The sequence below is a fragment of the Peromyscus leucopus genome, chromosome 10, assembly GCF_004664715.2.
Source record: "Peromyscus leucopus breed LL Stock chromosome 10, UCI_PerLeu_2.1, whole genome shotgun sequence".
Taxonomy (NCBI): Eukaryota; Metazoa; Chordata; class Mammalia; order Rodentia; family Cricetidae; genus Peromyscus; species Peromyscus leucopus.
The window spans coordinates 67891485-67917699 of NC_051071.1; the positions used below are offsets into that span (position 1 = coordinate 67891485).

General features: G+C 35.1%; 1 protein-coding gene across 30 annotated transcripts in view; it reads left to right on the plus strand.

Annotated features, from left to right (window-relative positions):
* Adgrl3 (adhesion G protein-coupled receptor L3) overlaps nucleotides 1–26215 on the plus strand; it is a 744444-nt gene that overhangs the window by 146459 nt on the left and 571770 nt on the right. For all 30 annotated transcript variants that reach the window (XM_028854109.2, XM_028894208.2, XM_028894402.2 and 27 more), the window contains one exon: nucleotides 24022–24087. The gene's annotated coding sequence lies outside the window, so the exon portion shown is untranslated. The remainder of the gene's footprint in view (nucleotides 1–24021; nucleotides 24088–26215) is intronic.

Consider the following 26215-nt stretch of genomic DNA (forward strand, 5'->3'; position numbering starts at 1 on the left):
GATTTTGTGATATTAACTTGAAGAGGCTATTTGTGTTATTTATTTGTTTGTTTGTTTATTGTAGAACAGAAAGCCTTGTGTAGGTTTTTTGAAATATACTGTGATTGCAATAAAAAAGAAATACTTTATGATGGGTAAGGTGACCAGCTGACATCCCATGCAACCTAAGTCAGAAGCTCATTTTTTAGTAAAAGGGGGACCTGTAGGGCCCTGGCCCCTGTTTTGGGTAGCTGTTGCTTGCTGACCTTGACCTTGATATCCTCCCTATGCTAATTCCCTGCCAGATTCCACCCTCCTGAATGCTTAAGGGAAGATCCTTGTCTGTGTATCCTGCATAATGGGCATTAACAGCTTAGATGCAAGATGGTAAACATAGGTAGTGAACTTCTGCCCTCTGGGGTTCTCCCATTGTGCTGCAAGCCTGTATGTAAGACCTCTTCCTTCAATAAACTGCATTCGGCATGAAAGAGAGAGAGAGAGAGAGAGAGAGAGAGAGAGAGAGAGAGAGAGAGAGAGAGAGAGAGAGAGAAATACTTGCAGTTCAGAAATGCTAAATAATATCTGTAATATATTAACATAATATTTCGATTGGAAGAACAGTACAATCTAAGAATAAATGAGTATGAGAGGAGAAATTGTTTATTTCATCCTCTATTCTGTCCCGAAAGAGATAAGGACGCCATGGAAGGATTTTGGCAGTTTTGGAGGTGTGGCAGTGGCCGTATACCTGTGATTCACAGTTTTTACTTTCCACTTTTAGAATTTGAGTTTACCTTTATAGTGATAAATTTTGTGACTATCAGTTCCTAGTTTACTATAACAGTGGCACAGATTGCCATGTGTTAGGCACTTTTCCTGTTGCTGTGAAAAAGTGCTCTGAAGAGATGGGGAAGACCAAGCCTCAGCTGCTTGAAGTGGTCAATCTAACTGAATCCAGAGTCAAGTCAAAAGCTGGTGAAGGCATGCTTCTGCTCAGCATATTTGTCCACTTTATAAAGTCCAGGATCTCAGCCTGGCAACGGAACCACCCAAGGTGGTCAGGTCCTTTCCTATTTAATTAAAACAACCAAAGTGTGATCACATACTGAGAAGGAACATTGTAGGGACTGAGTAGGTTCTATTTCTATATTTAGGAGAATATATACAAGTGTGTGTATGTAGGTGTGTGGGTAACAAAAATAAGAAAATGAGGCCAAGAATTTAGGAGTGAAATGGGGGAGGATACGGGAGGTGTTGAGAAGAAAAGAAATGGAAGGAGAAGATGTTGTAATCATAATTTAACTTAAAAAGTTAAGATAAAAATAATAAAAATTTAAAAAGTAATCTCTCACTTGCATGTCCATAGGTGAACCTCAGAGATGATTCTAGATTCTTTCAAGTTTTTTCTTAACAAGAGCTTATGTACAACTGTGATTGTGTTTCTCAATCATCTCTGTCAAATATACTATACTATAATACACTACACTATACTACACTACACTACTAAAAGCCCTAAGTACTTGCTGTGTGTTATGTACCATGTGAAGTCTAAGTAAGTGACTTGTATAAGTTCTTTTATCTTCACAACTTAATTATTAGACTACTGAAATAATTACTTTTCATTGTGGAACAAACTGAGCTACATGAGAGTTAATGGCACTTATTTATACTCTAAGAGTGAATAGAAAATCCAGAAAGGGCGCCTTTTCACTCTACCTACATTGGTCAAGCTATTAGCCAGTAATCCATGCTGATTCTGTTGAATGGATTTGTACTCGCCCCATTGTTAAAAACTTTGTTAAGAACTACATACACTTTTGAATGAAGGAAGGGTACAGTGAAGGAAAATATTGATGGTTAAACATTTTTAGAAAAAGAGTGTGGTAGCAAGAGCAGCATGCCTTTTATATTTTATATAAACTCCTTTATTCCTATCTCACAAGGGGGGGGGAGGGGGAGGAGTGATTGAGTTTGTGTTTTAGTGACCTGAATAGAACATAACCTTTGAACTCTAACTCAATAGGCTATTGTAAGAGATGTAAAATTTTCAAAATTATTAATCAGGTATGTGAATAATATGCCCATTACTTCTGGGTTCAGAGAGGCCAGGACAGTAGGTTCTGAAGAAATTAGCATGATTTATGAGTAGTTCCAAGTCATATTCATTTCAATTTATCAGCATGACCTTGCTGTGACTCCTTTGAAAAGCTCTGGGGTTCACCTTGAGTCTCTGTCCTGCCTTGGTTTGAAAAGTTGCATAGTTCTGAGTCCTCTTTTCTCTTTTCAGTTTCTGTTTGCTAGAGCAGGTCAGTCTCTAGTTTCAATGTTTCTATCACTCACAGTCTGAATTGATCAGAATGTTTAAGGTCAGTGGACCAGAATAATTTGTCCTTGGTTCCTTTATTAAGGTCCTTCAGAGTCAGAGTATAAAGACTAGACTCCTTTTGTGAAAACAGGAGTATGCAAACCTCTTTTATAATACTAATGCTGTCTCCTCTGGGTGATGTTACTGGAGGCATTTAACTAATTCTCAAAAGTTCTCATCTTAAAACTTGGCCCAATAAAAACTGATGTATTTGCTGTACATAAACTTTAAGGGTCACATAACATAAAATATATTTAAACAGACCCTGTCTCCTTGAGCATGACATTCTCATTGAATTTTGATTATCTCATTTCAATTTTGATTTGAGCTTCTTCCAAAGCACCTTTCTCTCAGCAACCTGTATTATACTCTTGGAATATATGTGTGTATGTGTCCATCCTTATTTGATAATTTCCTCAATCTCTAATAACAATGCATTAATCATTCCCCAAAGATAGGCTCATTCTTTGTGTAAGCACAAATACGATACTTGCTATAAAAGCATGCTCCAACCTCTAAGGTGATGGTAAATATCAAAATATGGAAACCTGCACTTTATCGTTCTAAGAGTGGGAGTTCTAAATTTAAACTGCATATTTTCCATGTGGAGGACATTCGTTGACTCCTCAGTGCCCGTTTCTCTTTGCACATGCCTGGAGTGTCATAGTCCAAGTTGACCATTTTCCCTTTAAAAATATGTGGATGGTGTGCACTTGCTGAACCATTCACCTCTCTGTACAGCAGTGTGCCAGTCCTTGTAAGGGACTTACATCTAGCAGAGAATAAGAGAGAGAGAGAGAGAGAGATCATCAGGGAATATTGGATATATGTTTGAAGGATATAACTTAATCATAGTCCTTTTGCTTCAGAGATACTATTCCATGTCATTGCACCAAATTTTGACGTGCCACCCTGAAATGATTGCTCTATCATTTTGGTTCCAGTTTTTTTTTTTAAATTAAAAATATAATCTAATATTTTAAAATTGCTGGGCCTTCACAGATGTTCATGAGGGTGCTATTTCTCAGGGTGTGTGACAGGTGTGTTCCTGCAGATGTGAGCACTTGTGTGTACAAGGGTGTGGGCCTGTGTTCGGTGGTCAATGGTAGACACTGTATTTTTTTTTTTTTTTTTTTAATCTTCAAAAACGTTCATCCTAATTTTTTAGCTCCACAGACCATGGAGCTCATTGACTTCTCTGCGTGGCTGGTTGGCCAGTGTGTTCCAGGGCACCTTTAGATTGTTTATCCCCTCCCCCACCCCTGGTGCTATGATTAGGTATGTGTCCTCAGAACGTCTATAGGAGAGCTAGGGAACTCAGACCTTTGTTCTTGTGCCGAGGGTACTTTTCTCACTGAGTCATCTTCTCAGCCCCTAAAGATGCTACTTTGGTGGGAAAACTTTGACATTAGAGGCTCAGATAGACACTGAGGTATCTGACTAGTTCAATGGATTATACACATTAAACCAGTTTTGTCTCTTTTATCTGTGAGCCTTTTTTATCCATTGCCTTTCTTTGAAAATTGGAGGAAAATAGCAGGCTTGTGATTATTTACTTAGATTACAAACTGCCTAGCATTCTTATTGAGACCAGTGACGGTTAGAGATATCAGCTTCAAAAAACAGTGATTTTAGGAAAGAATCCATTTAAACCTCAAAAAAAAAAAAAGCTATACATAGACTTTTATTTGTTCTTTTCTGCAAAACACTTAAGGCTATATCAAACACACTGGGTACTGATATTATTAGTGAAATGGAATGCCATTTCAGCTAATGTGGTAAAAATGACTCAACACATTAAGAAGAAAAACCCAGTATTATTTTTCGTCAGAGGAAAAAATTATGTTATGTAACTAATGATCATATACGCAACTCTTTTGCACATCCATTGTACTAATTGGAGTGTTTGCTTCATTTTGCAAAATTTTTGTAACATTGTAGTGAAGTGGAACAGTCCATTGCATAGGATATTTGACAAAGTCATGGCCTTAAATAGTTCTTCAATTCCCTGCTTCTTCGTTTTCTTTGCTTGTTTTCATTTTAAATTAAAAACAAACCAAAAACATTTCCTCACAATTTCTTATTTACAAAAATGCTTACAGGTGCACTTCATCACTTTCCAAGCCAAGAAAGAAAAAGTTAAGTGTAAAAAAACTAACTGTGACTGGAAGGTTCTAGCCTCGAGGCTCGAAAGACAGTCACAGCATCGGGTATTCATTCGCTAAAAACCCTGTACCGTGGCTTGCTAATTATTGTTTGGAAATTTAACAACAAAGTGCAATGCTTTATCCATTTCTCTTTTAGAAAAATTATTTATTAATTTTTATTTCATGTTCATTGGTATTATACCTGTGTGTATGTCTGTGTGAGGGTGTCAGGTCCCCTGGAAGTGGAGTTACACACAGTTGTGAGCTGCCATGTGGGTGCTGGGAATTGAACCCGGGTCCTCTGGAAGTGCAGTCAGTGCTGTAACCACTGAGCCATCTCTCCAGCCCTGCTTTATATATTTTTTTCAATGAAACAGTGGTCAGATTTTATACACAAAGAAATCACCTTTCTAGACAATCACAGTAACACTGATTTCGAATTTTAAGATGAATTTTAAGATGATTTCCCATGTTGTCCTTCAAGATGTAATGACCTACTAACTTACATTTATAAAATAAATTAGTATTCTCATCTTGATGCTGTAGCATGATCCAACTAAATTGATTGCTTATTGTCATTAATATATTTTTACTTCATATTTGATGCAATTTTAAAAGGAATAAGATAATTCTTTCCTTAATAGCTTCGTTCCAAAATTATTATTATGTAAGACCGTAGAATTTTTGTGGTATGTTGAGTGATAGCATTTCATTAGTCTTCTAGTTTCCCATTGGCTCCCCCTCCCCCCATGTATTAACATTTCTGCCAAGAAATCCATATAGAACTAGAAGAAAAAAACTAATAAGTTCACAAAAATGTTTAAAATATTTTAAATATGTTACTTTTCCTATGTTTTGTTTTTAAATAGATCTGCTATTAAATTAAATACATGCATCTTAGTTTCCTACCTCCTTTAGTTCACATCATATTAAACGCATGTTTGAGATCATGTTATACTTTTCATACTAAGGCTAGTTTTTTTGTTTGTTTGTCTTTGCTTTTTTTGTTTTTGTTTTTGTTTTTTCAGGCACAAAGAGCAATAGGTTTTGGTAACAATTTGAAAATACAGAGTGGAAAACCTTGGATTATTGATGAATGTTTACTACCAGAACAGTATTCCTATACACATTGAGGTTATCCAAAACAATATACATTTTGATTTGATTTGATTAAAGAGAACACAAAAGGTGAGGCCAACTAGATAATATTTTAAATGTACAAGATAAGCACTTCTATGAAAAAATTACTCCAAACCGTATCAGAAGCAGTTACTTCTGTGTGGGGTGGGAACTTTAAGACCTAAGAGAAGGGCCTGTGTTCCAGAACGTAAAGTATAAACCATAGACCTGGTGTTTTTAAGTATGGGAAATTTTTTTTCTGTTTCAGTTTTCATATGCATTTATAAATATTTATGAGGGTAAAATCTACTGTATTAGTCAGGTTTTTTCATCTTTGGGACAAGTACCTGAGGGGATACCTTATTCGGTTCACAGTTCCTTTTATGTGGTTTCCGGTTGGTGGCTCCCATTCCTTGGTCCCTTATTTGAAGCTACATATCATAGTGGTGAGAGGATGCTGGAGGCGAGATGTTAACCTCAAGACAACCAGGAAGCAGAAGCATCAGAAAGAGACCTGGGCAAAGTTGGTCTTTTAATGCTCAATGAGGAACTTCCTCCAGCTGTACTCCAGCCACCTCTTAAAATTTTCACACTTCAAAGACAGCACCCCCAGCTCCTTAGGGATACAAGCCTATGGGAGTGATTTCATATCCAGTGTTTACAGATGATTTTTTCCATCCACCTGCTTTCATTGATGGTTCTCATTAGGCATTTGTCTACTTTTTTCACTGGTCATGTTATTAAATCCAAAGTGCAATTTTGAGCATCCACTTCACTGGAAACTCAGTCTTATGTGGTGAAGTTGGTCTCCCAAGCACCGTTTCTCCACTCTCTCACTACGTCATCCCATATCCTTTCATTTTTCTGGAATCTTCCTTAACGTTCCATAGTTTTCAGTTCCCCAAATTCCAGAGATTCTCAAAGGATTGTCTGTTGTTTGGTTGTTTCTTTTCTGTTTCCATGATTAATTAATTGCTCATCTCTTCTAATTTGGTACTAAGTGTTATATAAATACTTATGATTAATAATTTTTATCTGTACTGTACAGTAAATATTCAACTCTAGTGTCATTTATGTAGTTATTTCCCCAAACAGCCCTGACTGACTTTCAATAGACAATGATATGCCCAAAACTAAATTTGTCCTCTTTCTACATTGTAAACCTTGTTTTCTAAAGCATGACACTATTTTGAATGAGGTTTTTTTTTCACTTTCAAGAATTACTCTTTCTTTCACACACATGTCTTATCTATCATCTATCAATCATATATATATATATACATATATGTGTGCAATGTATGTATGTATCTATCCATCTATCTAATCTCTCCATATCTCTGGCTCTGAATCATTATTTATTATCTATTTATCTTCTATGATCTACCGACCTACCTATGTATCTCCTGTTATTTCACTCCTCTGGTCAGAATCAGTCAGAGGTTTTTCATCTCATGTAACAAAACTAGAATTTGGATAATAGTCTGAATTTTTTGCTAAAGTTAGTATCTGGCCATTTTTTTAAGTCTTTGCCTCCTACAATTCTTCCCCTACTGTGCTTGCAGTAGCCCATTAATCTCCTTTTGACTGTTTGAATCTTCTTTTCACTCTTTCCTTAGGAAAGCTGCATTAGTCCCCTTTGCCTGCAGTCCTCTTGCTTAGCCCATTCTTTCAGATTTTTGCTTATATTTTGTGTGGTCAGTGAAAGATTCCGTAGACATACTAATCAAGACTGCATGGTGCCTCTACCCTTTATCACTGAACATTCCAAAACATACCATATGTACTGTATTCATTTATCATCGTTCATTTTCTCTCTGTTACAAAATTGTATGTATTGTTTTGGTTCTTACCTTATTTCCAGCACCAAGAAACATCGTTAAATTGTTAGGTGTAGTGGCATAGTCCTCTAATTCTAGAACTAGAAAGGTGGAGGCAGAAGGTTTGCAAGTTTCAGGTCAGCCTAGACTCGTTGAGACCCTGTTTTGAAGAATAACAATAATACTAATTCAAAACTAGCAAAACAAATTGAACAAGCAATAAAAGAAGCTCAGTACACTTGTCAGTTTCGAAGTCTTGAATGATCAAAGTTTGCACCACTTAATGTGTATGGAGTAGCAAGTGACCTTTCTTTATAGTATGTTTTTTTTTTTTTTAATGAGGAGGAGATGGTATATCCCAATCTCATTTCTACAGGGTGAATTGTCCCCCGAATTAGCCATTTTTGTCTGTCCGTCAGTGAGTGAGAGACTCGGGAGTGTGGGTATCTCCTTTTCTCATGCTACAGATATTGGAGGGCAGTACACAGCAGCAAACTGTGAACATGACCTTGTAAGAAAAGAGTCTATGCTTTTAGTAGACCTAGGAACTGGAGAAATTAACATCTTCAAGTTGAAACTCCTACATATTCCCAAAATAACTTTGACCATAGTTCAGAACTCCCAGTCCAATGTGAAAATGGGCAACTTGCTACAGGTAGAACTAAAAAGACAAAATCATAATTGAAGACAATATATGCGAAAGATCTACAGCAAAAGAGATTACTCGGCACAGAGAAGGCAATGACTGGAAGCCTGTGTTGGAGAGCACTGAATAGTTTCTGTAGTCACTAAAAATCACCACAGAAAAACTAATAAATGGTCTCTGTTCCGATCTGTAAATATTTCATTCAAAGTAGAGTTGTTCCAAATAAGGATGTACCAATAAAGTATTTTCCTTTACTTTTTATAACATTCTGTTTTAGTTATTAAAGCTTAAATATAGCTCCTGGTTATAAGATATTTCAGACTTTTTCCATTAGTGAATAATGAACAAAACCTTATGATATTTATTGAGCATCTATTAATCATGCAGTTAATACTACTTGAAATAGAACATTTTTTGGAGTATAGTGTGCTGTCTGATCACTGACTTCTAAGGATGTCAGAGTTACACAAATAGTAATAGAGTAATATCTGAAATGTTCTTCATGTTAAGTAAACGTGAACTTACATAATCTCATTTCACTTTCAAAGTGATTGAGTGATTGATACTGCCAATAATCCTCTCATCAGTAGCTAAGTTCAAGCAGGAGATACAGCAACCACTGATGACTGTGGATCTCCTAGACCTGAAGACCTACACGGAAGTGCTGTAACCATTACTAATGTTTTTAATCCCTGTCTACTGTTCCATTTGAAAGACAGTGGGATTTTATCTGATGTGCATGTTATGAGGGGCACAGGTCTGTGAAGCTGGATCTTTTACTAGCCTTATAATTTTGCTTCTTTTCTTATATTTATTCACTGGCGTGGGTTCTGGAGTGAACTCAAGACTTAGTAACTAGTACCTTTACCCACTGAGCCATCCCACCTTTGATTTCAAGTCAAGGTAAGCCTTATAATAGCATCATATGTGAGATGATTTATGTGCAGTAGAATCATCTGCATGTACCTAGTTATCAATAGATATAAGGTACCAGGAAGAAAAGCATGTTATCAGATGAGGAGAAAATTTTGGTGTGCAAACTGCATGATTGTAAAATACTTACTTTTGAGTTAAACCTTGAAGAGTAAATAATAGATGAGTCAAACAAAGAATGTAGAGACACAAAGCACAGTTAAGAGCCTGGCTTGGCAGTTGGATGGTGTTGATTGCCCATCTAGAACCTGCAACTTGTTAATTTTTATATTTGTCACTAAATCCTAAAATCTAGGCAGTAACACACCCCTGCCACTTACTGCTGTGAAGACAAATTGAACTACCTTATGAAATAAGCTTAGAGCAGTGTCTAGCAAACAATTTTGATACTATGGTAGGAATAGCTCCAGATGGCAGGGAGAAAATAGGAAACAATGAAAATGATAGACTTTCATTTAAAATTATTTAAAAGGTTAAAAAAAATACTACAAATGAGTGTTCTTTTTATAAATAATGAATGTGAATGTAATTGAGATGGAAGGAGAGATCCTATGAAGCAAACCATAAGCTGTAAGTATGAAATTCGGAGGACAGTAATGATTATATGACCCCAGCATATATTTAAAACCATACATGTATTTATAAGGAAAGACCCATATTACCCACTTCAGCTGTTTCTTTATGTCTATTGCTACTGTTGGGTTTCCAAGCTTTGTTTAGCTGTTTACAAATGAAAGACTTAGCTTCGTATACATTGGCTCAGATTACAGCCTAGTGACACAAGTGTGCCACGAACGATCCCTGAGTGTATTTTCCTTTTGTTTAAATTCTGTGTCATCCACACAGCTGTATAGCTTGAGGTACTGGAGATACTTCTTGGAGAATGGTATTGGGTGACGAGCTTCGCTAAGCTGTCCTTAAGTGTGTACTGCATCTGTCACACTGTTGTTGGCTGAGGTGTGTTCATGCAGGCCTAGCTTTATGCTTAGAAGAGTGTTGCCTTCCTTCCCCCTCTCTGAAAGGTGGTGGTTTTCTCAGGAATAACTTCTGTTCTCTTTAAGTTTTAAGCAGTTGGGTTAAAAACAAAAGTAATATTTAGTCATTTAACATTTTGGTCTTTGTTTATTCTGATTTTTGGTGGTCAGTTGCCGGTACCCCCTTGTCTCTTCTGAACCACCTGCAGCTGTGTACACATGTAGGTTGTGAGGCTGAGTAAGGGAAACATGCAACTTACTTCTATCCCTCCTGAATATTCTAAATATAAATTGATTTGTGAAGCCAGCTTTAAATTCCCCATGCTTCAGATTTATCATGTTTTAAATGGGGATAATGTTATTCATTTTATAAGTTATAATTAAAATCATATGCATAAAAATAAAGTGTACTGCTTAAGGCCTTAATGGCTAAAAATGCTTTGTTCTTGTTATGTGCCAAAGATAGTTCTCGGTATTTTACATGGGCTTCTTGATTTAGTTTTCTCAATAACATTTAAAAATAGCTAATGGTTTTAATTTTATAGATGAACAAATTGATGCATAATAATTTAATGTAACATCATGCTACTAAGCATAAGAGTTGGTTTGCAAACCAGTAGCTCAACTCCAGAGTCATGTGTTGTTTAATGGTATTATGTAGGAATGATACATGCTAAATGTGTAATCTGTGATAAAGAGACAATTCTGTGCAGGATAGTGCATATCTATAATCCAACCACTGGGGAGATTGAGACAGAAGAAGAATCACATCTTCTAGGCCAGCCTGGGCTGCATAGCAAGATTCTGTCTTCCATCACATCTAATAGAATATTGTTGTTGATGATGATGATTAGAGAGTGTGTTGAGTTAACCAATAAATGATATATCCTGTCACCTTTGGGCTTCTTCAGTGGAAAAGAGCATAAGGAGCTTAAAATATTAGTATATACATTATGTCATGATATGTTTATTGTACTTGAGGACTTGGATGCTGCTACTTAAAGCTTTTCTGTTTTTATGGTAATTTTCAGTTCTTTTTTAAGCATTGCCTCATATATTTTGAAGGTTTTTTTTAAATATATCAATTTGATATACATGGCATTCAGCTTCTTAGAAAGCAGAGCTCTTATTTACTTTTCTTTCACACAACATGATAGTGTGTTTAGAACATAGTAGGTTTAAAGTAAAGGATGTAGAACAGATGACTGAGTAAATGAAGGCATGAATGAGAGTCATAGGATGCCACTCTCAGTGGCTCACTGTCTACACAAACAGTTAGAGGGAAGGACTGGCCATACAAAAGACAGTAAACACAATTGTATAATTGCAGCAGTGGTAATTTCCATGTCTTGTGGTAATGCTGAACTGTACTCCTGCCTAAATATCAGCATCCAAACTTGGACGAATGTGTTGTATATATTATCATAGATGTAATAAAGAATCATTCTGTATTCATGCTCTCATGAAGTTTTGTCATATTTTCCCTTTGGTTGAATTTATGGAAGGGCTGTTAAATATTATGATGCCTTTCTCAGAAAAGCCTAGTAGAGCACCATGACAATCTGCAAACCTCAACCCTAAGCTGTTTTCTAGTCTCCACCAACCCTCCCTCCTTCCCTCTTTCCCTGCCTCCCTCTCTCTCTCCCTTTCTCCCTTCCTCCCTTCCCCCCCCCTCCCTTTTTGTGGGAGGGCGTGTTTGAGATATGATTTCTCTGTGTAGTGCTGGCTGTTCTGGAACTCACTTTGTAGACCATGCTGGCCTTAAACTCACAGAGATCTACTTGCCACCGCCTCCCAAATGCTGGGATTAAAGGCGCATGCCATCACACCCTGCTCTCACCTTTCTCTTAAATAACAAAAATAATTGGATTTTTTTGTTTGTGTAACAAACATTCCATAAACCTGCAACATTTTCAACATGTGATTTTAAATTAAGGAGAATGATGGTGAAAGGAAGATGATATTCATGCAATTGCCAGAGCTGTGTCTCAATTTTTTTTGGAGACACGTTCACTCTCTCAGAAATTGATTCCTTATTCAATAGTTGGACCAAACTAGAGTTTTCATTTTACCTAAAATTCAGTTTGCCAAAGATATTTACATATCTGATAATACAGTAGCTATTTTTCCTGTCATAATATAACACAAAGAGATACATATATCTGGAGTATATATAGTCACTACAGGTGATAACATTCTAGATTTTTATCAGGTCATGTATCCAGAACGTTTCAGTGGCAAGCTTCTGACCAGCCTTTCCCTTAGCCACATTAGCATCAATTGCTATTGACATAATATAAAGTCCCAAGCAGAACAACCTGCCATGTGGATGCCTGTGATGAGGTTTAATAGTATCCTGTATCACTTTTCTCAAAATGAAATAGCAGGATGTTGCCTTGTAATTTTTTTTTACTACTGTGTAATAAAATGCAGATATAATAAATACCATCTAAGCAAATAAAAAAGATTTGGATAGAATCCATTTTGCCTTCATCACTTAGTATATAGCTCAGGCTTTCAAATATTTCTATCCTAAGTGGACTTAATTATATCAATGCAATTATATTGCATTCTACGGTCTTTGCACTGAAACTGAAACCATTGTCTTGTTTGTATTTGCCATTTAGCATTAGGTGTTGTTTTAGGACATTTGTCTCGGTTTTCCACTGGGCTTGTTAACATAGTGCAGATTGTGATCCCAATATTTCTTTGATTAGGTAAGTTGACCAGTTGTGTTACGGCTTGATGTTGCTGGGTTATTTTTACCATCATATTAATGTTGGTAATACTGAAGTTTAAAAAGTTACACACCACAGCTTGTGCCTTGTGAAGAACTCGCAGCATTTATTGTGACTGCCCTGGGTGCGGGAACAGTGTTTCACTAAGCCTCTTAGGTCAGTTAGTCATCCTGGCTTCAGGGTTCCTGGTGGTCATTCTTCGCTTATTGGATTGACTGTTGAAAGAAAATGGCTGGAAACAGTTTTCTTTTCATTTATACTTTCATAAATTTTTGTGTATGTTTTGCCTGTATTTATGCCTGTCCACCTTGTGCATGCCTGGTATTCAGGGTGACTATAAAAGGAAATATATACCCTGGAACTGGAGTCACAGATAGTTGCGTGATACCAAGTGTGTGATGGGAATTAAATCTGGGTCTTCTGGAAAAATAACCAGTGCTCTTAAATCATGCACTACCTTTCTAGAACATGTGAACACTATATGTGTATGTGTGTGTGCGTGTGTGTGTGTGTGTGTGTGTGTGTGTGTGTGTGTGTGCGCGCGCGTGCGCGCATATATATGCTTTCTTAGTAGATATTTTAAACTTCCATACATTCACATAGAGTACAGGTTAAAATGAAGGCAGATTACTATTAAATCTTCACTGGGATCAGTCATATTTCCATATAATTCTTGCATGCAGGGCTGAGGGATTAGATCTGGAGTTCAGTGAGGTTCTCACTGACGGAACTCCAAAGTAAAACTATACGAAAAGAAAAAAGAAATAGAAAACCAATGCTATAATATTTAAAAGCTTTTACTAATCATTTTGCTAAACATTGGGAGAAGAGAATTTTTTTTATGGTAAAACTCCTGGGAGCACAGGATTTCAAACTTACTGTCTTCTAGAAACCCCTGCTTTACCTTAGAGCTTGGCTTGACTCCCAGAACCGAGGCATGCTACTCTTATAGGTGGAACAAGCATACAACAATCCCAGAGAAAGGGAGACGCCTGCCTTGTGCCAGTTTTCTCATAAAGCACAACTATTTAATTTCAAATGCTATCATTAGTATGTGGCATAACAATTTCCATTTACAGATACAGGTAATGTTATAGTTTGAATATTTGAACTTATATGAATTTGAGACTTTAATTCCTAAGGGGAAAATTTTAAAAAATGCAAGCAATATTTTAGCTATTGGTACTTCCTTTGTTTCTGTGGGATATATTCTTTTTTTATTTGGTTTTCGTTTTGTGAGGTGGGTTTTACTCTATAGCTCAGGCTTGCTCACAACTCACCATATAGCCCATTCTGTCCTGAACTCACAGGAGTCTTCCTTCTTAGTCTTATGCCTGTTGATAATACAAGCATGTGCTACCATTGGAGGCTTGGGTTGCATTTTTTAAAGCAAAATAGTAGCTGGGTGGTGGTGGTGCACACCTTTTATTCCCAGCACTCGGGAGGCAGAGCCAGGTGGATCACTGTGAGTTCGAGGCCTGCCTGGGCTACCAAGTGAGTTCCAGGAAAGGCGCAAAGCTACACAGAGAAACCCTGTCTTGAAAAAACAAAAACAAAAAGCAGAATAGTTACGTTTAGTTGGATGTAAACTAAATTTCCTACTTGGTAAATTTTGAAAATTTAATTCAGATAATTCATTTCTTTGGTTTGCTGTTTTTTGACTCTTATTCTGAAATACACATTACAGTATAAAAGGATTTTTTTAACCTTGTAAGCTTACTTTGTAAACTGTGTGGGTATTTTAAAGGTAACATTAATCACTCTTGAAAAAAAACGTTGAAGTGAACTTATTTAGAAGATTCTAGTTGAAATTGGGGATAAGGATATGATATTTCCCTCCTGTATATGTAGTAACTCAAAAACTTAAATATAGTTTTATATGCTGTGATTTTATATACATAAAATGTGGAAGTAAAGTAGAACTATTTTAGAAATACAGTAGTTCGTTTCTTTCTACAAACTCTGTTTTCCTGAGGCTAGCTATGACATAAAGATATTGAATAGAAAATTCTAGAAGGAGTAACTGATAGGTTTAAAGTGTTGTGCTTTTGTAAATAGCGCAATAAAAGCCCACCTTATCCTACTTTGTCCCAAATGAGATGTCAGTCATTCATACATCATGTGCTATTGACTGGGTGGTCGTGTCATAGCTATGGTGGTTTCAGACTTACTGTGGTGGTATTGCAGTGTGTTCAGGAGGGCTGACCTGTTCATTGATGACACCAAAGTACAATATTACTGGGGTAGATATTTGCACCATATTTAAGAGAACTCATAAAGTGATTCCTTAATTGAAAAGATAAAAGTAAAGTGAGTGATTTATTGATAGAACAAAACCATATTTGTCCTCAGAAGATATTTTTTTGTAGTTGTTTTATTTTCTGATTACTTAGTGTTGTTAATCCCTTTGTTTGCAGGAATTTTATGTTAAAGTCTACCAGATCTATGCATAGGAAAGAACAGGATAGAGAAGAATTGGTATTATCTGCGGTTTTAGGCACCCACCAGGCTCTTGGAAAGTATAGTCTACTCTTAATGGGAGTTACTTGCAATGTCCACAAAAGGAAAGATTAACACATACATGTGTACATATTCTTTAAACTTAAGCAAGGTGATAGGTTTTATTATCCTCAATACTAATACAATATCCATTATTGTTTCTATAAACATGTGTGTGTGTGTGTGTGTGTGTGTGTGTGTGTGTGTGTGTGTGTGTTGATATACATGTCCGAGAACAACTTGGGGGAGTTTACTTTCTCCTTCCCTAGTGTAGGACCCTGGAATTAAACTCAGGTCATTGGTCCTGGCAGCAAAGGCCTTTATTCTCTGAACCGTCTCACCAGCTCTAATATAATTTCTTAATATATGGTGATTTGGAATCAGACACAATGAAAGCTTCAATTATCCATGGTTTTACTGTGTGTTGTTGACTAAGTAAAGACAGTTTTTAAGTAATTTTTATGAACAGTGGAAGCAAATATCCATTTTAAGGCTTTTAAGGTAGTGTCCAAATTCCAGACATTGACTCATTTGAAAATAAAGACATTTTTGAAGTTATTTGGAGATATTTGTCTGTTTTCTCTGAGCTCCAGATGTTTGTTAGCCTGTCTGTATATGGGATTTTCTTCTGATCTCTACTTGACAAAGGCCTGTATAGAAATAAAACATAATCATGTCTCTGGTGGAAGCTTCTCCATGCTTCAGCTCATCAAACTTTAGTGCAGTGTGACCTTTTTATAAAACACATTCCTTGATTCCTGAGTGTAAGCCACATTGGTCCTGATTTCCAGATGTTGGAGTCTCAGATAGGGAACTCATTACTGTGGAGCACAAAGCACACTATTTTAAAGACATCAGTAGAGAAGATTTTCTGCTTGAAATCTTAGACAAAGTGAGAAATAAAGCCTCCTGCAATGAACTGCAGTCAGTGTGGGATTGGGACCACAAAAAAAGAAATGCCAAAGAAGGCAGAGGAGCTAGGCTGTGGAAATCTGATATCTGACGTGTAAGCTAATCACTTTTAGAACTCCAGCCAGGCTTTTTTTTTTTTTCATTTGTGCAGAAACGTTTCTTTATTTTGTACTTTCTGCTTTTTGATCCCACCCCTCCATACACAGTTGGCACCTTCCCAAAATACTTTGGCAGAGGTCGCTTCTCAGAAGCCTTTTAAACTTTAGTTAGAATACATTTATTGATTTTATTGAATGTCCAGAGGAATGCAGAGTTTTGGGAAAAGTGCATATAAGAATCAGTGTCTGGCCTGACAACCCAAGCTATTTTAAATGTCTGCAAACACTTCATTAAATGGAGGTTCTCATCCTTTGCAAAAGAGTAAAGGTTTCTATGCTTTCTCGAGTGGATGTTACCTGACTTACATAACCTCATACAATGAGGAGTTGAAAACCGTTTTTCTAGAACTGACATTTAGAGACTTTCCTTATGCAAAAATTCAGTGACTTTAAAAATCAAATTATACATGTAGAAAATATTTGGTAGCATTCTGTAATAATCTTTTCTTAGCCTGCTTTCCTTTGTACACTATGTAGCAGATACAGATCAAACTGTCTTGTCTGATTTTACCATAAAAGGGAAATATAAAATATACTTTGGAGAATATTAACAGATTATCTTTTTATATTACTGTTCTACTCCACTTGGATGTATTTTTTTATTTCTATCTTATAATTTAGACTAAGCAGGAATAAAGTTCCTATGTTCATAATTCTGAAATAACTCATGAACTAATACATATGCTTCTTTAATGACTTGGAGTGACAGAGTTCTAGTTCTAAAAAAAAAGGAAATAGAATGGTTATTGGGAATGTTTATAATACATAGTCAAAGCCAATTATTTTCCCTTGCATTTCAAAGTGATGTGGATTGGATACATGAGCATGTCCAATGTATTCAATGTCACCTAATGAATGGGCAACCTTTTAAAAGTTTATGTGTTATAAAAAAGAAGGTGTTTGGTTTATTTTCTACTCTATATGATTTTGAAATATACGTTCAGCAGTCATAGCAATCAGTATCGGTGAGTTGTGAGTATACTCTGAAAATCAATTCTATATACTTTATGGATTGTAGTTTTCTATTTGGAATTCTGATGCCAATTTTTTTTCCTGACTTACATATTTTGAAAAATATTAAACATTAAAATCATTCCATTTTACTGAAGCTGAAACAAAGCATCATTGATATGCATAACCTCTTTTGTACTATAACTTTTTAAATGCTGAATCATTATGACTTAATTGCTTATAAAACAAACTGCAAAATTTTTTTTACTAAATTTTTAGGTATATATATATATATATATATATATATATATATAGTAGTATAGTTATTATTTCATGATAAAATAACAGGTTGATTACAGTATTTTATATTAGAAAATCATCATTTAGAAATATAGAGAGTAGGCACATTCTATTATAATTAAGCTTGATAATTCCATTATTAGAGAAATAGGAAACCATGATTAGTAGGCAGATATGTCATGTGTAATTACAGTCATAGTAGAGCCATTTTGAAAAGTAAAAGCACAGGATAAATTATATGATTTTTTATATTGATAATTGGATAACTATTTCTCAAGTAGAGTATTGAAACAGACATTGCTGAGGAAATCATCTTCCTGGATCCTCACCAAGTCTTCTTAAGGTTGTGCACAAAGGCTTCCGATCTTTGTAATGCTATAGTATTATGTAGGGAAAAGGGGAGCTTTCTGCCCGGCTGGTGATTCATTTTGCTGGTAGGGATCTTCTACTGTGAACTGAGGCCCTTTATTTGGGTCTGTCTCCAGCCTTCACTGGTTGTATCTGCTATACATTCTACCACCCTCTCCCATCATTGGAAGCTTCGCTTTTTCTTTATAAGATGCTGGAATTCCCAAGGGATAAATGTTTCAATGGGTTTCCCCCTTTTAGACCTTATGAGCAGTTTGTCATACACTATACCAGTAATAAACTAAAACACTTGTGATCCCCATGTCTTCCAAACTCAAGGAATGAGGTACCCATGGCCGGCTTTGGGTAGTTTTAATTTCTTGATAAAGACTAACTACCTGGATTTTTTTTTAAACTTTGTTTTGGATACTTTCTTCAAGGCTGAAAAAAAAAAAAAAAAAAACATATCCAAAAGAGACCCCTGGAGAAATTACCATACAAGTATAGTTGCCTAGACCAGGGTCTGCTGGAATGAGAATGTTGGTCTTCTTTAGACAGTCCCCAAATTGACTAACAGTGATTCAATTTGTGATTTTTTTTTTTTTGAGTTGTGATGGTGCCAAATTTGTAATCATTTAGTAAGAACTAAATTTTTGGAATTTGTGAATTTCATCTTGACCAAGACAGATGTCTTTAACCTTACTCTCTTGAAATTTTGGGACGCCGTTTTAGCTTTCTTATCCTACTCAGCCACATAACCATAACAGTAACAAACTCTATAGTAGATTTTCAGTAGATTATGTATAGTATATTCCTTTATTCTGCTTAACATATTTTCAACTTTTAATGTTTTTTTGGACTTATCTCCACTGTAAGTAGGTGGACACCTACTTATAAATAGACTTCTCTTTATTCAAGATCTTGCCATGTCTATTTAGGTAGAAGAGTCTTATAAGGGAAGCCTAAAAGAAATAAGAGGCCCAATCTTTGGCTTTGATTTTCTGTGAGGAGTTAAAACTGTGTGATTGTACTGTCCTGTCTGAACCTCTTACCATAGTGGCTGTGTATACAGCAGTTACTGAGTTATTCCTGTGTCTTTGTCATACATATCTAAGGGTACAGTATAATTTGGTATGGTAATTTATGGGATGGCTTAGTATGATAGAGGATGGAGTGATGTGGTTACCCAGTCTTACCCTATTACTCTATCTTACCTGTATTTCCATATCTTACCCTGTTACCCTCTCTTAACTATATTACCATATCTAGTGAATGCAGGTAGTCAAGATGACTGTCACCACCAAAGTTCAGAGATGTACAAGTAAATATATTGGCCAATGTGTTTATTAAACATTCCGTGCCTTGTCAATACGTTATATCTTTTATAGGTCTCTTAGCTGTTCCAAAATTTTATCAGTTGAGGGAAAATTTATGAGTAAATGTATTGAGTTGTCATTGCTAATAATGAGCATAATGGATAAAGTGAGAAATTTTTATAGCATTAAACAATTAGTGGAATTTTAAAACTGACTCATGTTACTTTAAAAAATTAGTAGTCATTTTAACATTGGTCTTGGATAAGCCTTATGCATCCTTTTAGGTAGTGTTCCTTCCTTTTTAATAGCTGTATATTTAGCTGCTTCTTCTGTTTGATTAATGTGGAAGCTCTGCTAATTGATTTTATGTCATTCTCCTTTTCTAATGTAAAAAATTTATAGTGTAAAAGTTTGCCAGTAACACTACTTTTTCTGCCTCCTATAAGTTTTAATATGTTATGTTTGATTTTTGTTGAACTTCAAATATTTTATAGTTATTGTTTGTGATTGGTAAATATTTAGGGATTCCTAATTTTCATTACTAGTTTCATTTACATAACACATGTTTATGATATCAACCCTTTTACCTGTATTAAGATTTGACTTATGGTCTAATTTTAAGTCCAGTGAGTGCTCAAACAGAGGTTGGACAATTTACAGGCAATCTGATAAAAGATCCTGCTGTTGTTCACATAATTTCAATATTTTATCTCACATTAACTATTCCTATACGTTTAGACGAATCGTTAATTTCTCTTAACCTGAAACACTTGCTATGGAAACTTTATATTATTTTGTCATTGATATTGGGGACAATATTTGCCAGCCTACCCAGGCCTTCTCAAGGTTCCACCTCCAGGCACTTGCATGATGTGTATTGTGGTTTACTGAACTCTGTAAGGCATTTCATTCACAGACTGCTCTGTCCAGTGGAACTTTTCACAAGGAATGGGCTAGATAGCAAAGGAGGGTAATGTGGGAAGGTATTTGGCCATTTTTTTTTTTAATTTTTGTTGTTGCTGTTGCTGTTGTTGTTTATTTTTTTAAATGATTTTTTTTTTGCGGGGGGGGAAGTAGATTCTTCATTTAGAGAGTTTTGAACCCTAATTTCTACAGTAAGCAGTATGATACACTGGTAGACTACTGAGAGGAAGCCCTCATTGGAGAAATGAGGTTTTAGATAATTGGGGAACTATTCTCAAGGCAGACTTGAAGGCTATCTTTTAGAAAATCACTTTTATGAAAAAAATGTTCTCATTTGTACTGTTTTACTTTAGCTCTCAGTGAACAGTTTAAGTACGAGTGTGTGGGCTGGGAGCTCAGTGGCCCAATCCCTGCTGACATCCAGAGGCCCCAGGCTCAATCCCCAACACCCCCAGCTGCTGCAAAGCACCTCTTCATTGTTTGCAATGTGATTGGAGGTGCACATTCTTGTCACTTACTCACTGCCTCATGGACCATTCTAGTGCACTTCGATAGGTCATATTATATAATTTGGGAACGAGTACATGTGGGACTTTTTTTTTTCCATTTTGAGTACATACTAGTTTGTGTTGGAGATACAGCATTTAACTATTAACTTGTGAAGCCATCTCCAGCAGCAAGCCGTGTCTCGAATTTCTGAGATTATCTTCTGAGAAATTAATTCATGGAAGCTTACCTTCCCTTCAATTTAAATATCTCAACAAAAATGATTAGTAATAATGCAGTGCTGTTTGGGAACTTTGAACATGTAAAATCAGAATTTAGGGTTCATGGAATAAAGTTCTGAATTTTTCACTTGGCATCTCCGTTGAATATAGACAAAAATATCTGGACAAACTTCAGGTGGTTATTTAAAATATTAAATGATAATTGAAGTAATTAAAACAATGTTTGCCACACAATGAGAATTTTACTATGTATACAATATGTGTATGTCATACAGGCAAAAACAAAGATAGTATGTAGTTTATAAATATATAAGATGTGCATATGTGTATACAGATATGTCTTCTTCCTGTGTGTCTCTGCCTCAGTCTGCTTCCTAGCTGGAATATGCATAAATTCTGTGTAGTCTTTTAATCTCTTCAGTTCCTTCTGAATCTATATCAACTTGAGTCATGCCCAAAACAGTAAATATGTGATAAATATCTACAAATTCTCTTTTTTTTTAATTTTGCTCTCCCAGAACTGGAAAATTTGAAAGATATTTATCATCTATTACTGATTTTACAAATTGGCAGTTCATTGTTTTACATCAGTATGTATTTTGTTACCTTTTATGTGTGATTAATTATAATGTTTAATCAAAAACTTAAGTCAACTTTTACAATTAACAAGTGTATATCTAGTTTTTAGACTCAGTCTTCCCATCTAGTTCTCCAGCCCTCTGATGAATTGCAATGATTTCGAGGGTATTGAATTTATGCTAATTTTGAACCATGTGGAACTGTAAGGTAATGAAAATATGATCAGATACTGAAAGGCATTAATTGCATTAAAACATCATCAACCATTTCCTAAGGATTCAGATACTCAAAGTGTTTACAACAGATGTTTTTGAGCATCTGTTTTAGTATATTAAATAGAAAATGAATTTATCCCTATTATCTCATAACATAGAGGTATGTTGAAAAGGGCCCTTTCTCTTCTCCTCTGTCTATTCTTTTCCCTTTCCTTTGATTCCTCAATTCCATTCCTTTGGGTTTCTTGTCTATTTGTCCTTTTCATTGTGATTCTAAGTGGCTTTAGCAAGCTGGTCTTTGCCCTGTGGGCTCTAAACAAAGTGAGTGGTTCTCAAGAGTAGAGCACAGTGATGTTAAGAGCTCCACTGTAAGCTGAAGTCTCTTTGTGCTTATGGAGAAAAACGAAGAACAAAACAAACCAACAACAAAATCCAGGGAACCAGGGTTTGTAAAAGCAGCTATGCAAACAAATTCAAGGGCATATATAATGGTCGACTTTCCTTTATTATCTCAGTTTATGTGAGGACAATGCAGACAGTTTCCAATAAACAATGCCTTATTTTTGATTTATGAAAATGTTAACATTTTGTTTGCTCAGTCAGCATTTTTGAGGCTGGCTTAGCTGCTTGTTCCACTGGGGAGAAATAATAAAACCTAGGAAATCAGAGCCCTGATTATTATGTAATCTTCACCATAAATGGTGTTCAGAACAGATATTTCCATGGTGGTATAGGACTATAAGGAACACTTGAGTATTTGAGGGGAAGTGAAATGTGAAGAATTAGCCATCTCTGAATTCAAAATGTATTTCCAAGGTGATACAAAATATATGAAGGGAGATGATACTTGTAGGCAAGCCTGTGCTGTAACCCATGATTGTCCAGTTATATAAAAACCTTTCCAAAATGACAAATATCATTGTTTAAAAGCAAGGGGGAAGTATTCTATCAAGTCATTAGTTATTGAAAGAATGCTTGCTTTGTTGAAGGAAGATTATCCAGGTTAGTTCAAGCAATTGATTATAAAAGAGTTGTTTGTTTGAGTAGTCAAGCATGTGATTCAAATGTGGAGTTGCCTTGCTTTTGAATACAGTTTTGCTAAGTGTTCAAATACTATTGGACACTTACTAAAATACAGCAAATCCTGCTACTTTCACAATTTAAAATGACTAACAAGTCAAACATTTTCATTACAGGATAGTTTCTACTAATTTATATTCTATTTAATTTTAGTCAATTGTGACTTTTATTAAGGAAAACCTTGTTTAATTCCATGGTATTGATTTTTCTGCTCCATGTCTAATTATTTATCCATTTGAGGGCAAGATGGTAGAATAAATAATGGTTTCTGTTATTATTTTGGGGTGTGTATACTTACTCATCCCTTTAGGAGAAACAAAAATAGTCCTATTGCAATTATATAAAAGTAATAAATTTCATGATAATTTCTGGATTTGTTAATTGTGTAAATTCTTAAATATACTCACTAGAAAATTTAAAACTTGATTACACAGAACTACAAGGATACATTAAGTTGACAAAGAAAGTATTTTGAGGAACAACATAATTTTAATATTTTTAGCAACAAGTTTGACATACAGATTCTTATTTTAGTGATTCAAAATGGAACTGTGATGATTTTAACAAAATTAACACAACATCCTGCAAATTCATTAGTTAAAGTATTTAAATAAAATCATTTATGTGTGTTGGAACAGATAACTATACAAGAAGTTGGTCTATCTGTATATGCGTATTAATATGGTTACATGACCAAATGCACTAAGTATGTCTCCATTATCTTTCCTTAGTGATTTTCAGATGATAGAAATTATTGAACTTGTTCCAGGATTTAGAAGGAAATGCTTGTTGTAAGAAGCTGTAGTTTCTTAGATTTATCAAAACTTATTTGAAGTCTTGTGTGTTCTTTTAAGCAGAAAAGTATTTACATTATATACTTAAATATTTCTCTTACATTTCTAGTGAACAAAGTCTTATTTAAAAATATATCATATCTTTCATGTTTTCTTACTTCTCATTCTGCTGGGAGACTCTTAAGTGTTGTGGGGAAATATACTTCTTTTTTAAAAAATATTTATTTATATATTATGTATGCAGAGTTCTGCCTATATGTATGCCTGCACACCAGAAGACAGCGTCAGATCTTATTACAGGTGGTTGTGAGCCACCATGTGGGTGCTGGGAATTGAACTCAGGACCTCTGGAACAACAGCCAGTGCTCTTAACCTCTGAGCCATCTCTCCAGCCCGGAAATATACTTCTTAAGTAACAAAATTTTATTAGTTCTGTGGCTAATATGCTAAAAGAAAGTATTTTGTTGTCTAATTGCATCTTTTATTTTATTTTTTACAGAAATGTTTAATTCAGTAAGTCAGAAGACAAAACCATGGATTTTTAGCAGTCAAAGAACAAATTAAGGTAATTCATAAATTATTATTGTTGAATATTTGCTAAGAATCTAAAAATATATTTACAATATGTGAAGTCAAGTTAGTATATGTTTTAGGAGAATTAGTCACATTGAAAATGCAGCATGCTTAAATGTTTTTATATATTTTGAAATGATATTTTAATATATTACATGTTTTTGGAAAATAAGTCTTGTTTTCTGAACAATAAATAATGTAGTTTAGCATATTTGCTGTTGTGAAGAAATACACCAACTATATGAAAAATAATTTGGCTAAAGCAAGTAGTTTTTGTGGCTGCTGCTATGGAAAGACATGATGGCTATATTACTTTATTAACAATATGTGAACAACTATGCCAAGATTTTTGCTCCCATTGGTACATGGGCATTAAGACAATGCATTGAAGTAATTCTTGTATAATTCATTTCATTTGCTCTCAATTTTTATCCATAACTGAATATGAAATTAATAAATGAAGTGTACTCATTTTTATATCCTCAAGATGTTTAATATATAAAGCAGATTATTTTCAAAACTGACCTATTTACTACAAATATATTTATTAAGTTCAACATGAAAATTTTCAGAGTATAAAATTAGGCTGGTACATATTTTCTCAAGCAAATCATAAGATATAATATAAACCAGCTTCTTTTATGCATAATCAGTGGTAACACTTGGGATTTCTTTTTCCTTTTCCTTTTTTTTTTCTTTTTGGTTGTTGTTTTGAGGATGATTTCTGAGGAGGTAGCCCAACTCAAAATCCTTCTGCCTCATTCTCCTGAGTTCTGGGATTATAGCCATGTATGGCAATGCCAGGACCCTATTGTCTATTTGGAGCTATTCAAATTAAGTTTTGTGAAGTAACTTTAAAATTTTATAAACATGCAGGAAAAATCAATTCTTTCTATTTTGTCATTATTCTTCATTTTGACTGATTAATATTTATTTTGATTCATTGATACAATAGTTATTTATTATAAACTACCTTCAATGTATTTTCCAAGACTTTATAGTTAAACTTAAGCACACTCAGTGACTTAAGATTATGGAAACATTACAAATGCTTTTGTAGGCAGTAATTTTTAAATGGATGTTCAGTGATTTAAAATTTTTTTCTTCTCTGTCACTTATTTTCCTCTCCATATCATTGGATGTGTGAACAACATTGGCCCTCTTTTTGAGAGTAAGGTATGGTTGAGTCACTCAGGATTGATTAGCTTATTATATTGATATCTTTGTGCTGTAGACATTCATCTACTAATCTAAAATTGAAATTAGTTCAGTGATACAGGGAAGTAAATTAATTTAACAAAAAAGGTTTACTCAATAATTCCTTTAAAATATTTAAAAATATTGAATCGAGTATTACCTAGATACTCTCATCAGAAGCCAGTACATGACTGGGGGTGGTGGTGGTGTAGCTCTAAATCCTAGAATTCAAAGTAGAGTCAGGCAGATCTTGGAGATATTTCTGGGCCAGCCAGTTACTCTATGAGACATTTTCTCAAGTGTGAGATGAAGATATGAAGAGAGCTGTGTCAATCAGAAACAGACAACAAAAGAACAAATTAAATGCTGTGGGTGAAACCAGTCTCCCTGTGGACAAACGTGCCTGCATGGTTCCAACCTGATCTGTCAATCCCTATTTGCGTCATCGTTGTTTTTAAATACATATGTGTGTAGTGTTTACTAAACTTACCTTTTAAAAATATGCAGTCTGCGTTGACAAGCACTGAAGGCTATATAAATGCCATCCAAATCAAGAGAGAGAACATATTCAGCACACCAGATTCTCCTAGATGCTCCTTTTGTTAACCACCCCTTTGCCCACTCACAGTACCCAGAGTCTCTAGATTCTGTTAATGTAAGACACACAATGCACACTTAAGAACCACGGGGAAGGGCTTCTGCATGGGAGAGAATCTTGATACATGACCTTTCATGTGTTATTACCGTGCCTAAGCTTCTGTTCCCTCTTGGGCAGGAAGAAGTTAATAAAATTTCTTACTACATAGCATTTAGAATAGAGTTCAGCATGTCAGAAATACTGTCTTGATGCTTGAGACTCAACAGGAAAGATGCACTGGAGAAGGCATCCTTTCCATAGTAAATGCCTTCTTTGGATGTGTTTA